The sequence below is a fragment of the Tenrec ecaudatus genome, chromosome 17 (genome assembly GCF_050624435.1).
Source record: "Tenrec ecaudatus isolate mTenEca1 chromosome 17, mTenEca1.hap1, whole genome shotgun sequence".
NCBI classification, from domain to species: Eukaryota; Metazoa; Chordata; class Mammalia; order Afrosoricida; family Tenrecidae; genus Tenrec; species Tenrec ecaudatus.
This window is the reverse complement of record NC_134546.1, coordinates 15,390,085-15,403,419: the sequence shown is the minus strand read 5'-3', so window position 1 is coordinate 15,403,419 and position 13,335 is coordinate 15,390,085. Positions and strand designations below refer to the sequence as shown.

General features: G+C 42.7%; 1 pseudogene; it reads right to left on the bottom strand.

The window, feature by feature from the left end:
* Positions 1-5,502: 5,502 nt before the first annotated feature.
* On the bottom strand, positions 5,503-5,772 carry LOC142431010 (heat shock factor-binding protein 1 pseudogene; annotated as a pseudogene).
* Positions 5,773-13,335: the final 7,563 nt, after the last annotated feature.

The following is a 13,335-nucleotide window of genomic DNA, read 5'->3' as shown; positions in this document are numbered from 1 at the left end:
AGCTTTTTTTAAAAAAGAAATGTATCGACTGATTGTCATATGCAAAGCTTTATGCTTAGGCAACGCAGGTCCTGGAAGGAGGAAGGGAAGACAGAAGTGGGGAGGGTATTCCAGGGACGGGAAGTAGTTTCTCCAATGGGACACAAAAGCAAAGTGATAGTTGAGAAGCCCCTGCCAGATTTTGATGATTGCAAACGCGATCAATGATTTCTCCAATGCAGATACATGTCCTACAAAAACAAGCTTCTTTGAAGCCTTAGAGCCCATGCAGTGAATTGTATTATTGTTTGTGTCTACAGGCAAGCGCACCCTGTCATAACTCTGTCCCCACCCCCTCCACCCCCCAGACTGCTGCCGCAAACTGTGGGCTTGGTCACCCTCACGTTTTCCTTTGACCAGCAGACCCTACGTGACCATCTGCATGGCTGGTCTCACCTTTTGATGTCCTGCTTTCCACCTGAACATGGTGTCTTGGAAATGGCTGCTCCTGAAATCTTGATCCCAGAAGGAAAAGCCCCAGGGAGGAGGCTGGGATCATCTCCACACATGAGCTAAGTCCAGGACTCCAGGTCTTCCTTTGCACATTTAATTATCATACTTCACCCTGTCTTCTTGAGCTTCCCTTTGAACTTCCACAGCCGGGGGGGGGGGGGGGGGGGAGGGGCCTCGTGTCACTAATGGTGGGGTTAGCAGCCCAATTCATCACCCACTAAGCCACCAGAGCTGCTTCCTTGCTAGAGAGTAGACGATAATTTCAAAACAATTCTTTGAAAAATTCTTAATAAGGTGAAACTAGAAAGAAACTCACTTAGCGACAAACCTACTATTCAGAAGAAAGCAGACTCAGTAATAAATACAACTTCAGGCTATGTATACTAAAGGCTAAAATCTTAGCCTAGAGATGCTTAATCTGCCATTCCTCTGGACTGTACTCCCTTTCTGATTCCTTTCTTGGGCATCACTGATTTGCTCCCCTAAAAGCAAGACTGTGGTGTACTCCTAAGGACTTTCGTGGGTAAGTATTAATCTATGTTATCAATATCCTCTTATCAGTAAGCCAGGAAAGCGGTCTCTGGGTTGTCCATATCCTTCGAAGGCCTCTTGAAGTTGGCTAAGCCAGGACACAGGTGTCATTGTGAGCTTCCTTTTGGCCCGTCAGGTCGTCTCTCCCCTACGTGGTGTCGTGAGAACTCTTACTGCCTTGCTGATCATAAAGGAATACTTAAAGGGGTTCTGGATGTGCTCTTATTAGAAAACTGACCCTCCCCTCACAGAAGGGTCACAAGGAAGAGACAGGCCAGCCAGGGTGCAGTGTAGCAGAAACAAAACATGCAACATTCCTCTAGTTCTTTAATGCTCCCCCCCCCCCCACTATCATGATTCTAGTTCTGCCTTCCAAATCCAGCTAGAGCGGAACATGTACACGGGTACAAATAAGACCTCTCAACACACGGGATCCAGGGCAGATAAGCTCTTCGGGAATAATGGGAGTAGCAATATCATGAGGGTAGGAGGAAGCTGAGGGGTGAAGGGGGAGAAAGGGGAAACCAATCGCAATGATTGACCTATAACACCCTCGGGGGGGGGGGAGGTATGAACAATAGAAACATGGGTGAAGTGAGACAGTGGATTATGTAATATATGAAAATAAAAATAATTTATAAATTATGAAGGGTTCACAAGAGTAGGAGAGTAGGTGTGGGAGGGGGGGGAAAGAGGAGCTGATACCAAGGGCTCAAGTACAAAGAAAGTGCTTTTTAAATGATGATGGCAACCTATGAACAAATGTCCTTCACACAATTGATATATAGATTGTTGTAAGAGCTGTAAGGGCCCCAATAAAATACTTTTAAGTAAAATAAAAAATTAAAATGACTATGATTTTGATATGTTAAAGGACTGAGCTTTATTACTTTTCACCTCTTCATTTCTTTCTCTTTACAATTCTTCAGGTGAAGGACAAAGATTGGGGGTATGAAATTCCAGATTTCTGATCTTGTTTCTATAATGGTCTACAGCACCATGTTTCCAGGTGCAATATTCAAAACAGCACCATTCAAACGAGGGCAGGATCCAGAAACTGGCTCTCACTTCTCCTGTTCAACACTGTCTCCCGGTCCTCACTGGCTCAAACAACAGGAAAAGGAAATTCCGTTGACATGTTCAGACATAAACAAAATTGTCAGTCTGCAGATAATATCACTGTAACCTAGAAAACCTAATGTTTATTGAAGTACATATTAAAAACTAGTGAGACCATTTATTATTAAGTCAGCCAGTTAAAAAACCAACAGACAGAAAATAGGTAGTGTTTTTATTCAGAGCAATAGCAATAACCAATTAGAAGCTCCAATAGGAAATCAAATTTCACTAACAATAGCAAAGATAATGCCCAAATACTGGGAAACAAACATAACAAGGTAATGTGCAAGACCCGGGGGAGGAGGATTATAGTGCAGAAGGGCATAAGAATAACTGAATATGTAAGGGTCCACTATGGTCCTGGGTGAGACTAAGCTCCATAAATATATTGTTGTAGTTGCTGGAGTTCATTGTCAACCAGTTGACTCTGACTCCTAGTGACCTTACGTATAGCAGAGCCAAACAACCTCTGGTCCTGAACCATTTCATGACCTTTGAGTAAATCTATCACCAGGATAATGCAAATTCAATGCACTCTCCTTATGCCTCTGAACAGAAGTCTTTATTGATTTTGAGGAGCTGATTCTAAAGTTCGCCTGTCAGAATAACCATGGCAATTTTGAAAAAGCAAACAAAGGTTGTGGTAGGCAACTTCGAAAGTGGCCTCCTATGATCCATGTCTCTAAGTCTCCATGCCCTTGAGTTATCCTCTCTCCTTGAACATAGACTGTACATGGATTCTCACTTCTGATGATGAACATGCAGCACCGGTGATGCTACCTCACTTCTGATAGGAGGTTACAACAAAGACTGAAGCTCCATCACGGTTAACCACATGGCCTCTTGTTTTCTCACTTGCTTTGGGGCTAGGCCTGAGCGACTCAAAAAAAAACCCCAAAACTGATGGCATTGGTCAACAACTAGGACTTCAGGTCATGTGGCTGAGCTGAGAAGTGGTTCCTCCCCTCTTGAACTTTTGCCGTGATCATTGCCCCAAAGGACACCTGGATGGACTCCTCTCAGAGACCCCTCAAAGTCAGCCCAGCTTCTTCATCCTTAGAAATTACCAGAGAAGACATGTGTGCCTTATAAGCTACTCATTTTGAAGTCGTTTTTGCGCAGCAATATCTTATGAATATACCTAAGTCTGATTCCTTTAATCACTCAGCACCACCATAGAGAACCAATAAGTAATAGGGAGCTACGTGTTCGGGATTCCAGGAGAGGCGCATGTGCAGATAGAAGTAGTGGCGCCAGCATCAGTTTCACTGGCCTGACTGAGCTGAGCCTCTCTCTCACAGGCGCCTCTGCTCTCCTTGGGGGCTGTGCTAGACGGGTGGTCCTTGGAGGTTGAAGGGCCCGATGGTTGCGAAGACAGGAACTGAGCAGCTGGCCTGCGAATGCACTTCTTTTCCACACACAACTCCTCGACCTGGTTCCCCATGAGGAAAAGCAAGAGGCCTGAAAAGACTTTGAAGCGACTTGGAACCTAACATGCTTCCACAGGGCTCAGCCAGCGCCAGTTCTTCGGATCAGCCACCACCCTGGGTTCTCCTACGTGCTTAGGTATAGGGGTAACATGAAGTCTGCGACAGAACACCAACCTTGGAATCAGACCAATCCAGGTCACATCGCTGTTCTGCCATAGGGTCATGGTCCTTTCAAGTTCCACATTCAAGTCGCGATGAGAGACTTGAGAAAGTAAGTGGATGCACATTAGAGGTGTTTGAAATCACCTACAGCAGCGGTTCTCAACTTGTGGGTCACGGCCCCCCCTTTTTTTTCACAGGGTCGCCCAATTCATAACAGTGGCAAAATGACAGTGATGAAGTAGCAATGAAAATAATGTTATGGTTGGGGGGGGTCACCACAACATAAGGAACTGTATTAAAAGGGTGGAGGCAGTAGGAAAGTTGAGAACCACTGCCCTAGAGAAATCCAAATGTTAGAAACAACACCCACATAACAAGGTTGGCTGGCATAAGCATTTTAGAGACAGGAGCTACAAATCCAGACCTCTTCCTGCAAGGTAAACCTGAAAGAGGGAGATGTCACTAAATGTAAGGGGCATCTAAATGTAAGGGGCATCTAAATGTAAGGGGCATCTAAATGTAAGGGGCATCTAAATGTAAGGGGCATCTAAATGTAAGGGGCATCTAAATGTAAGGGGCATCTAAATGTAAGGGGCATCTAAATGTAAGGGGCATCTAAATGTAAGGGGCATCTAAATGTAAGGGGCATCTAAATGTAAGGGGCATCTAAATGTAAGGGGCATCTAAATGTAAGGGGCATCTAAATGTAAGGGGCATCTAAATGTAAGGGGCATCTAAATGTAAGGGGCATCTAAATGTAAGGGGCATCTAAATGTAAGGGGCATCTAAATGTAAGGGGCATCTAAATGTAAGGGGCATCTAAATGTAAGGGGCATCTAAATGTAAGGGGCATCTAAATGTAAGGGGCATCTAAATGTAAGGGGCATCTAAATGTAAGGGGCATCTAAATGTAAGGGGCATCTAAATGTAAGGGGCATCTAAATGTAAGGGGCATCTAAATGTAAGGGGCATCTAAATGTAAGGGGCATCTAAATGTAAGGGGCATCTAAATGTAAGGGGCATCTAAATGTAAGGGGCATCTAAATGTAAGGGGCATCTAAATGTAAGGGGCATCTAAATGTAAGGGGCATCTAAATGTAAGGGGCATCTAAATGTAAGGGGCATCTAAATGTAAGGGGCATCTAAATGTAAGGGGCATCTAAATGTAAGGGGCATCTAAATGTAAGGGGCATCTAAATGTAAGGGGCATCTAAATGTAAGGGGCATCTAAATGTAAGGGGCATCTAAATGTAAGGGGCATCTAAATGTAAGAGGAGGGAAGAAGCCTACTGTTTGTGCGGATGATTTTCTAGGCCTGCCAGGTGAGCCAGGGGCCGTGCTGTGGCTTCAAGATGCTCGAGTCACCAGGCCATCTGTTGACCGGGCCCTGGGCCCTGTGGTCAGCAGCCTGTCACCTCACCCACGGCACCACCAGGGCTTCGCGCACCAATACAGTGTTGTTTTTAAACAAAACTCAGGGGAAGTTACTGGGCAGACATATGGGAAACAGGCTGAGATGAGCTCCCATAGAAAGCCATCTAGAGAGTTCTAGACACGCTTAGCGTGTTACGGTGGCGGCCTCACTCTGGAGGGGATCAAATTCTAGATGTACATATCTATTTATATTTTATTTATTTAGGATTTCTGCAGAGAACTTTATAAGTTAAAACCCACCTACAGAGCGGAGTCAGGAGCCAAGAGCCATCGGTCTGGTCTCGTCAAGACGGTGTTCCGAGCACCAAGTTGGTGCACAAACAACGGGGAAACTTCAGCGTTTCTGTGTGTCCAGGATCTCGTTCTTGCCTTCCAGCTCTACCACCTCTGCCTGAGTCATGAGGCCGGCGACGTTCTTCTCAAGGTCATCGATGCGACTCCTCATGTCATCCATTCTCCCAGTGACCTGGTTGGACAAGGTCTGGAATTTATCCTCCATCTGTTGCAACTCTGTGTGGACCGCGGAGGTGAGCTCCTGCATGCTCTTGGGGTTGGTCTCAACCGTCTCTCCAGTTCCCAGCTTGGCTGTGGGGTCTCGGACCATCACGTACCTCTGTTTATTTTAATATTTCTTAGGTGCCCTTTGAAAATGTTGATGTCATAAAACCCCTTTGTAGAAATGAGTTTTTGAAAAGTACCTTTTTTTAAGGACATTGATAAAGTTCAAACCCACCAAATTTGCAGGGATCTGTTCCCATCAAGATTTACAACCCCTTCAATACTGAGTTATCTATGAGTGGGAATCCTCCCAATGGCAGTGGGTTTTTTAGAGCCCTATAATGACATCACGGGCCAAATGAAAGCACAATGATGCAGGATGTCCACCTGAACTCCAAAACGTGATGCTAAAAAGTTTGGGCCTGATTTCCCATGTCCAACTGAAGAAAGTGTATCAAATGACTGTTCTCCCAAATGCATGTGACTCTGCTTTAATCTGAAGGGCTGGGGTGTGTACAAACAAAGGAAGCAATAGCTATTTATGTGTTGTCTCCATTATTATGTTTTTAGTGTAAAAAATGCATTAGTGTATGAAGCCCTGGTTTGGGGATGGGCTGCTAACCACATCTCAGACACACCAGCCACCGTTTCACAGCCCTGGAGGTGCAATGATTGGGAATCAACCAGAGATCAGTGATGGGGGGTGGGGAGGCAGGGGAGAGGAACAAATTGGCATCATCCGATGCTTCTAACTGAAAATCAATTGAGTCGATTTTGATAATGGTTTGAACGTTTGTTAAACAATTCTAGGGGATCATAGTAAAGCTTTAGGAAGTTCATTCGAGCAAAGGCCAACAGCATTAGTGCGGATGACATTATTGTAAATTCAAGCAGTAAAGCCAACATTGAAGATGAAATTCTTTTGTGTGGGTGTGTGAATAATCCAAAATTTAAAGGGGTGCAACATTATGGCAAAACCCATGTTCTTGTTAAATTTAGAACCCTGTAGAGTGGAAGCATGCCTAGGACTAGTTTTGTGACACCCATAGTGTGTGATTATAACCAGACTTTCGATATTCTAACAGACCAAATAGAAGATGAAGTGGTAGACACTTATGAATACTTTATAGAGCCATGGAGAAACACAAGTACACATTTTGAAAAGATAGCTGACTATTAAAAAGAGAAAAGCTGAGAGCAATGCAGCGTGTGCTCTCTGTCTTGACTCTCTATTATCAATCATATTCAGATAAGTTTGTTCCTTTGAAGAACTACTTTCTGAATCATCGTGTCTTACAGTCTTATTGAATGTGGAGTCCTCTAAATTTTAGTTGCATACATAAATAGTTTGAAGTCATTAATTCAAATATTCAGCAACTATGACAACCAAACAACTTATGTTTGGGGTGTTTTTTTTAATCAGATTACAAATATTGAAACAAAGCTTGCAAACACAAAACATAAATATGTACCCCAATAAAACAAGAGGGGGACTAAATGAATTAAATGAGGGAATTTCAAGACTGACATTTTATAACAGGGCTTTGAAATATTTGTTTGTATAGAAAGAATCATTTTATGAAATTTCTATTTATAATTAGAGAACTTTATATCCTGTATTTGAATTTAATTAAATTGATCAGAGCTATAATTTTCCAGCATCTGAAACACTTTGTTGAAAGACTCCAGAGACTCTAAATAAGAACAACTTGAATTTGATGAATATGTATGGAGAAAAATCATTTGTTAATAACGAACAGTCTGCATAGAAGTAAACAATACTACCTCTGCAAATATTTAGGCTGAAGTATTGTTCTAATTTCATACAAAAGGAAATAGATTTTGGAATAGCCTTCATTAAGCAAAATTGTCTCTACATTTTCTATACCAACCTACCCACTGCCAACGAGTTGATTCCAGGGCATAGCAACTATATAGAGATTTTCTTAGATTATAAATTTAGGTAAACAGCATTATCTGTTTCTCACCTTTAAAAGTATTATGTTCTACAGAAGAAAGTCAAATGAAGATACAACCCATTTGAAAATCATGAACTGCAAACCTGGACTTTGAAGAAGACGGTGGTTAATTGTTTGAAGAAATTAAAAATAAGAACATCTTGAAGAAAATGCATTCTTTAGTATGATACTAATATCACAGAATGAGAACATCGATGACTAAGAGACCAAGTAAAAGGTAAAATTAAGAGTATATGCCAAGAATATCTATTCTGCTTATGTTATTTTTAATATTCAAAACACCTATAATGGAATTCTAAATTTTGAATGACGATACATTCGCTATTTTTAAGGTGTTAGAAACAGTTTTATTTTTGGAAAATAGTTTGGAATAAGAGGGAAAGACAAGGCTTTCTACTCCCTGGAAGAATTATAATCTTGGAAATCCACAGGGACAGTTCTACCATGTCCTAAAATGTCACTGAGTTGGAATCATCAACTGAAGTTAGTTTGTTTTGAACACAGCCTTATTACTAGTTTGCTAGTAGCTTGATAGCAGTACGTTGTTTTATTTTTCAGTTTGGAGTAGCTTCCAGATAAGAACAGACTATGAAGAACAGACTTTCCACTTCTGAGGAATTAGCCATTGAAAGCCTTAACTAGCAGCAGAATATTGTCAGATGCAGTGCCCAAAGATGAGCCCCGCAGGCCGGAAAGCACTCAAAACATACCTGAGGCAGAGATGCCTTCTCAAAGTAGAGTGGCTCAAAACGAGGGGGATGGAGTAAAGATTTTGGCACCATCACTGGCTGACAGAGCTTTACTTAAAATGAGAAGAAGCAGCTGCCGGCAACCATTAATAATCAGAAAGTGGAATATACGAAGCAGGAATCTAGGAAAACTCGAAGTCATTCACAAAGGAAATGGGATTCATAAAGATTAGAATCCTAGACATTGTGTCTGAAATGGGCAGTTGTTGGTCCTTTTGAGTCAGATGATGGTAGTTTACTACGTTGGCAATGATCACTCCAAGAGGAATGGTAGCACGTCCATTGTGGAAAAGCACATTGAAAGCACCATCTTGAAATACAATACTTTCTGTGATCGGGTAATATTTACTACAAACTTACCCACCAACCACTAATGCTAGTGATAAAGAACCTGACGAATTCTGCCAATGTCTTCAGTCTGAAATTGATCAAACATACCATCGAGATTCGTTGATAAGTATCGACAATTGAGATACAAAATGTGGAACCAAAGAAGAAGGTACAGCAGTTTGAAAATATGACCTTGGTGACAGACATGAAGCTGGAGATCGCCTAATAGATTTTTACAAGGCCAAGGATTTCAAATGATGTTTTCAACAACTGTACGTGTGGGCCTGTCCAGATGGACTATCCATAACCAAAATAAACTCATTGCCATCGAGTTAATTCCAACTCGTAGCGACCCAATTGGACAGGGTAGACCAGCCGTGGTGGGTTACTGAGACTGTAAATCTTTACAAGAATAGAAAGACTTTTCTTTCTCCATCAGATGGAATATACAGGAATTGTATTCTGTGGGAAGGGATCATGGAGAATCTAAATAGCAGCAACCACAGCAAAGCCAGGAGCTGACTACGGAACAGACCATCAATTGCTCATATGTAAATTCAGGCTGAGGTCAAAGAAAAGTAAAAGAGCTTTGCACAGCTTTGAGTATATACAGCCTTGAGTATATCCCACATCAAGTTAGAAAAGATCTCAAGACCAGGTTTGACAGAAGACCCGAGGAGCTGTAGAATGACATCCAGACCTTCAAACCAAAGATATTAAAAGATCATTTAAAAGACCAGAAAGAACGGTCAAAGTGGAGTCTCAGAAGAGACTTTAAAACTTGCTCCTGGATCCCCTCATAGAGGGGTTCAGGAGAGGAGATGGGTCAGTCAGGGTGCGATGTAGTACCGATGAAGAACACAGCTTTCCCCCAGATCCTGGATGCTTCCTCCCCCCAACTACCATGATCCGAATTCTACCTTGCAGGGCTGGATAGGGCAGAGGCTGTACACTGGTGCATATGGGGGCTGGAGGCACAGGGAATCCAGAGTGGATGATACCTTCAGAACCAAGGGTGTGAGTGGCGATGCTGGGAGAGTGGAAGGTGAGTGGGTTGGAAAGGGGGAACTGATTACAAGGATACACATGTGACCTCCTCCCAGGGAGATGGATGGCAGAGAAGGAGGGGAAGGGAGACTCCGGATAGGGCAAGATATGACAAAATAACAATGTATAAATTACCAAGGGCACATGAGGGAGGGGGGATAGGGGAGGGAGGGGAAATAAAAGAGGACCTGATGTAAACGGCTTAAGAGGAGTGCAAATGCTTTGAGAATGATTGGGGCAGGGAATGTGCAGATGTGCTTTATACAATTGATGTATGTATATGTATGGATTGTGATAAGAGTTGTATGAGCCCCTAATAACATGTAAAAAAAGAAAAGAGGAGAAAAAAAAGAAAATGATTAGGGAAAAGAATGTACAAATGTGCCTTATATAATTGATGTATGTATATGTATGGATTGTGATAAGAGTTGCATGAGCCCCTAATAAAATGTTTAAAAAAAAACAAAACTTGCTCCTGAACATAGAAGGGCCCAAGCAAATGGCAGAAATGGTGAAGTAAAAGAGCTAAATAGTCATGTTCAAAAGGGAGCTTACGAAGACAAAGTCAAGTCTTTCCTTATACTTTGCAATAACAATTACAATATAATGTGCAAAGATCTGGAGTTAGAAAACCAAAGGCAGAAGAGGATGCCCAGCATCTATCAAAATGAAAGAACTAAAGAAAAATGCAAGCCTCGGCTTGTAATAATAAAGCACTTATGGAAAAATATTGAACAATGCAAGAAGCATCAGTATACAGTGGAAGGAATATACAGAGTTATTGTACCACAGAGGATGGTCGACAGTCTACCATTTCTCAAACTGCCATCAAGTCAACAGCAACTTGTAGAGACCTTACAGGGCAGGGTAGACCTGCCTCTGTGGGTTGCCAAGACTAACTGTTTACAGGAGTAGAAGACCATCGTTCTCCCATGAGCAGCTGGTGGTCTCAAACTGCAGACCTTGTGGTTAGCAGCCCAACACGGAACCACTGTGCCATTCGAGCCCACCATTTCTACATATGATATAGAACTGATAGTATTTGCAACAAAGACGTCCAAGTTACATGGAAAGTATTCACAAGAAAGTAGGCTCCAGGGACGTATGGAATCCCAATAGAAATGCTTCAACAAACTGATGAAGCACTTATTCATCTATGCCAAGAAATCTGGAATATAACTCCCTGGCTAACTAGAAGAGATTCATATTGTGTCCAATTGCAAAGGTGACTCAATAGAGTGTGGAAATGATCAAATAATATAATGCATGTCACATACACGTAAAATTTTGCTGAAGATAATGCAGATAGTTGCAGCCGTACATTGACAAGGAGCTACCAGAAATTCAAACCAGGTCCAGAAGCAAACATAACACAAAGGACATCATTGCTGACAGTAGATAGAGCTTGACTGAAAAAGAATACCAGAAAGATGCTTACTTCTGGTTGATCACTTGTGTGAAGGCATCCAACTGTGTGGATCACAACGAAGTATGGGTAGCACTGAGAAGAACAGGAATACCAAGGACCCTTCGTTGTGGTCATGGGAGCCCGGACATGGATCACGAAGCAGTCACTCGACCAGCCAAGGGAACAGCTCCTGGCTTCGACCCAGTAAAGGTGGGCACAGGGCTGTACCCTTTCATCTCATCCCATCCATCTGATGAGTAAGTAATGTGAGACGCTGGGTTATGTGAAGAGTGTGGCATCAGGAGTGGAGGAAGGCACATTCACAACCTGAATATGCAGAAACTGCAAGCCTGCTTGTCCAACACGAAGGAGACTGGACGCTTTTGCTGCTGATAGTGATGCCCAAAGACTGCAGCCTCCAGTATAGATGGCAGCTCGCTGCCATGAAGTTGATTCTGCTGCACAGTGGCCCTGCAGGACAGGGAAGAGCTACCCCTGTGTGTTTCTAAGACTGTAACTCTTTGTTGGAGAAGAAAGCCTTCTCTCTCCCCTGTGATGGTGGTTTTGAACTTCTGACCTTGGGGTTAGCAGCCCAAGACGTAGCCTACAACACTACCAGGCCTCCTAACACAATTTAAAGAAAACCTGAATCCTCATAATTGGATCAACAGACAACATCGTGATTAACGGAGAAAAGATTGATGTTGTCAAGAGTTTCATTGTGCTTGGATGCACAATCAATTCTCATGGAGGCAACAGTTATGAAATCAAAGGATGTGTTCCTTGGGGCAAACCTGCTGCCCAAGACCCCTCTTTGAAGTGTTTGAGAGCAAGGGTGTCACTTTGCCGACCAAGGCGGGACTGACCTAAGCCATGGTCTCTTTCATCACCTCCCATGCCTGTGAAAGCTGGGCTTTGGACAATGAATAAGTGAAGCCACAGAAGCAGTGATGCATTTGAATGATGGGGCTGGCAAAGGCCATTGAAAGAGCCGTGGACCGCAGAAGAACAAAGAAATCTGCCCTGCAAGGAGTCCAGCTAGAACGTCCCCCAGAAGCAAAGATGAGAAGTCTCCATCACGTTTACTTTGGGCACTGTCAGGAGAGAACAGTCCCTTACGCTTGCTAAAGCAGACCATCAGCGAAAGAGAGGAAGGGCCTCGGGAGATGGACTGGCATGGCTGCAACAATCTTGAGGCGGGTCAGAACCGGGCAGATGTCACTGTACATCTTGTACAAAGGTCACTGACTTGGAACTGACCAGATGGCCTCTAACAACAACAACAACAACAACAACAACAACTGATTTTCCAGTACAATAAAGCAATGTGATAGTTAATAAGGATTTTTAATCATAATTTTCTTAAGTATTACTATCTCTTTTCATTTTCAAAAGTATTCCAGTGTGACCATCATTTATGTGATCCTCCTGGCTGTAGGTAACATATTTGAATGTCTAAAAGCACACACAGAGATCTGTGAGGCTCCAGGCTTGTCCTTCCCCTAGACTTGTACACCCACTGCTTTGAGTGTGAAATTTGCTAGAGACTTTCGTTTGAAGCCTAACCCTGTCGTGACTGTGCAGTTTGCCTCCCTAGAGCTTCCAGAGTTCTTGGAGGCGTAATTTTCTGTTGATTTGAGAGAACAGAAATTACAAATAGATGCCACCCAGAGAACCTCAGGATGTTCTGGAATAACCAAACCCATCTTGATGAGGAGGAAACTTTTTCTCTGAAGAAACTATTAATCTTTTGAGCATTTTAGGAAAGTATGCTGAGATTTACAGGAAGAGAAAAATCTGTCGAACCCATATAATAGGAGGAAGAGGGTCAACAAGAAAGACTTTTGGCACAGAAGAGAGAAAAATAATAGTAACTTGTATTCAGGCGTTTCAACAGTGTGTCAAATATGTATTGGTCTCGTTCTGTGTTAGGCCTGGTTTACTAGAGAAACAAATCCAGTGACACTCATGTATGTGTAAGAGAGAGCTTTCTATCAAGAAGTAATTACTTATCAAGGAAACATCCTACCCCAGCCCAACTTAAGTCCATAAGTCAGGTACTATTTCATAAGTCCCTGACCAAACTCATGCAACACAAGCAAGGATGCAGAATGCAGGAAGATCAAAGTCATGAGGATCCAAGGTCAGCGGGAACC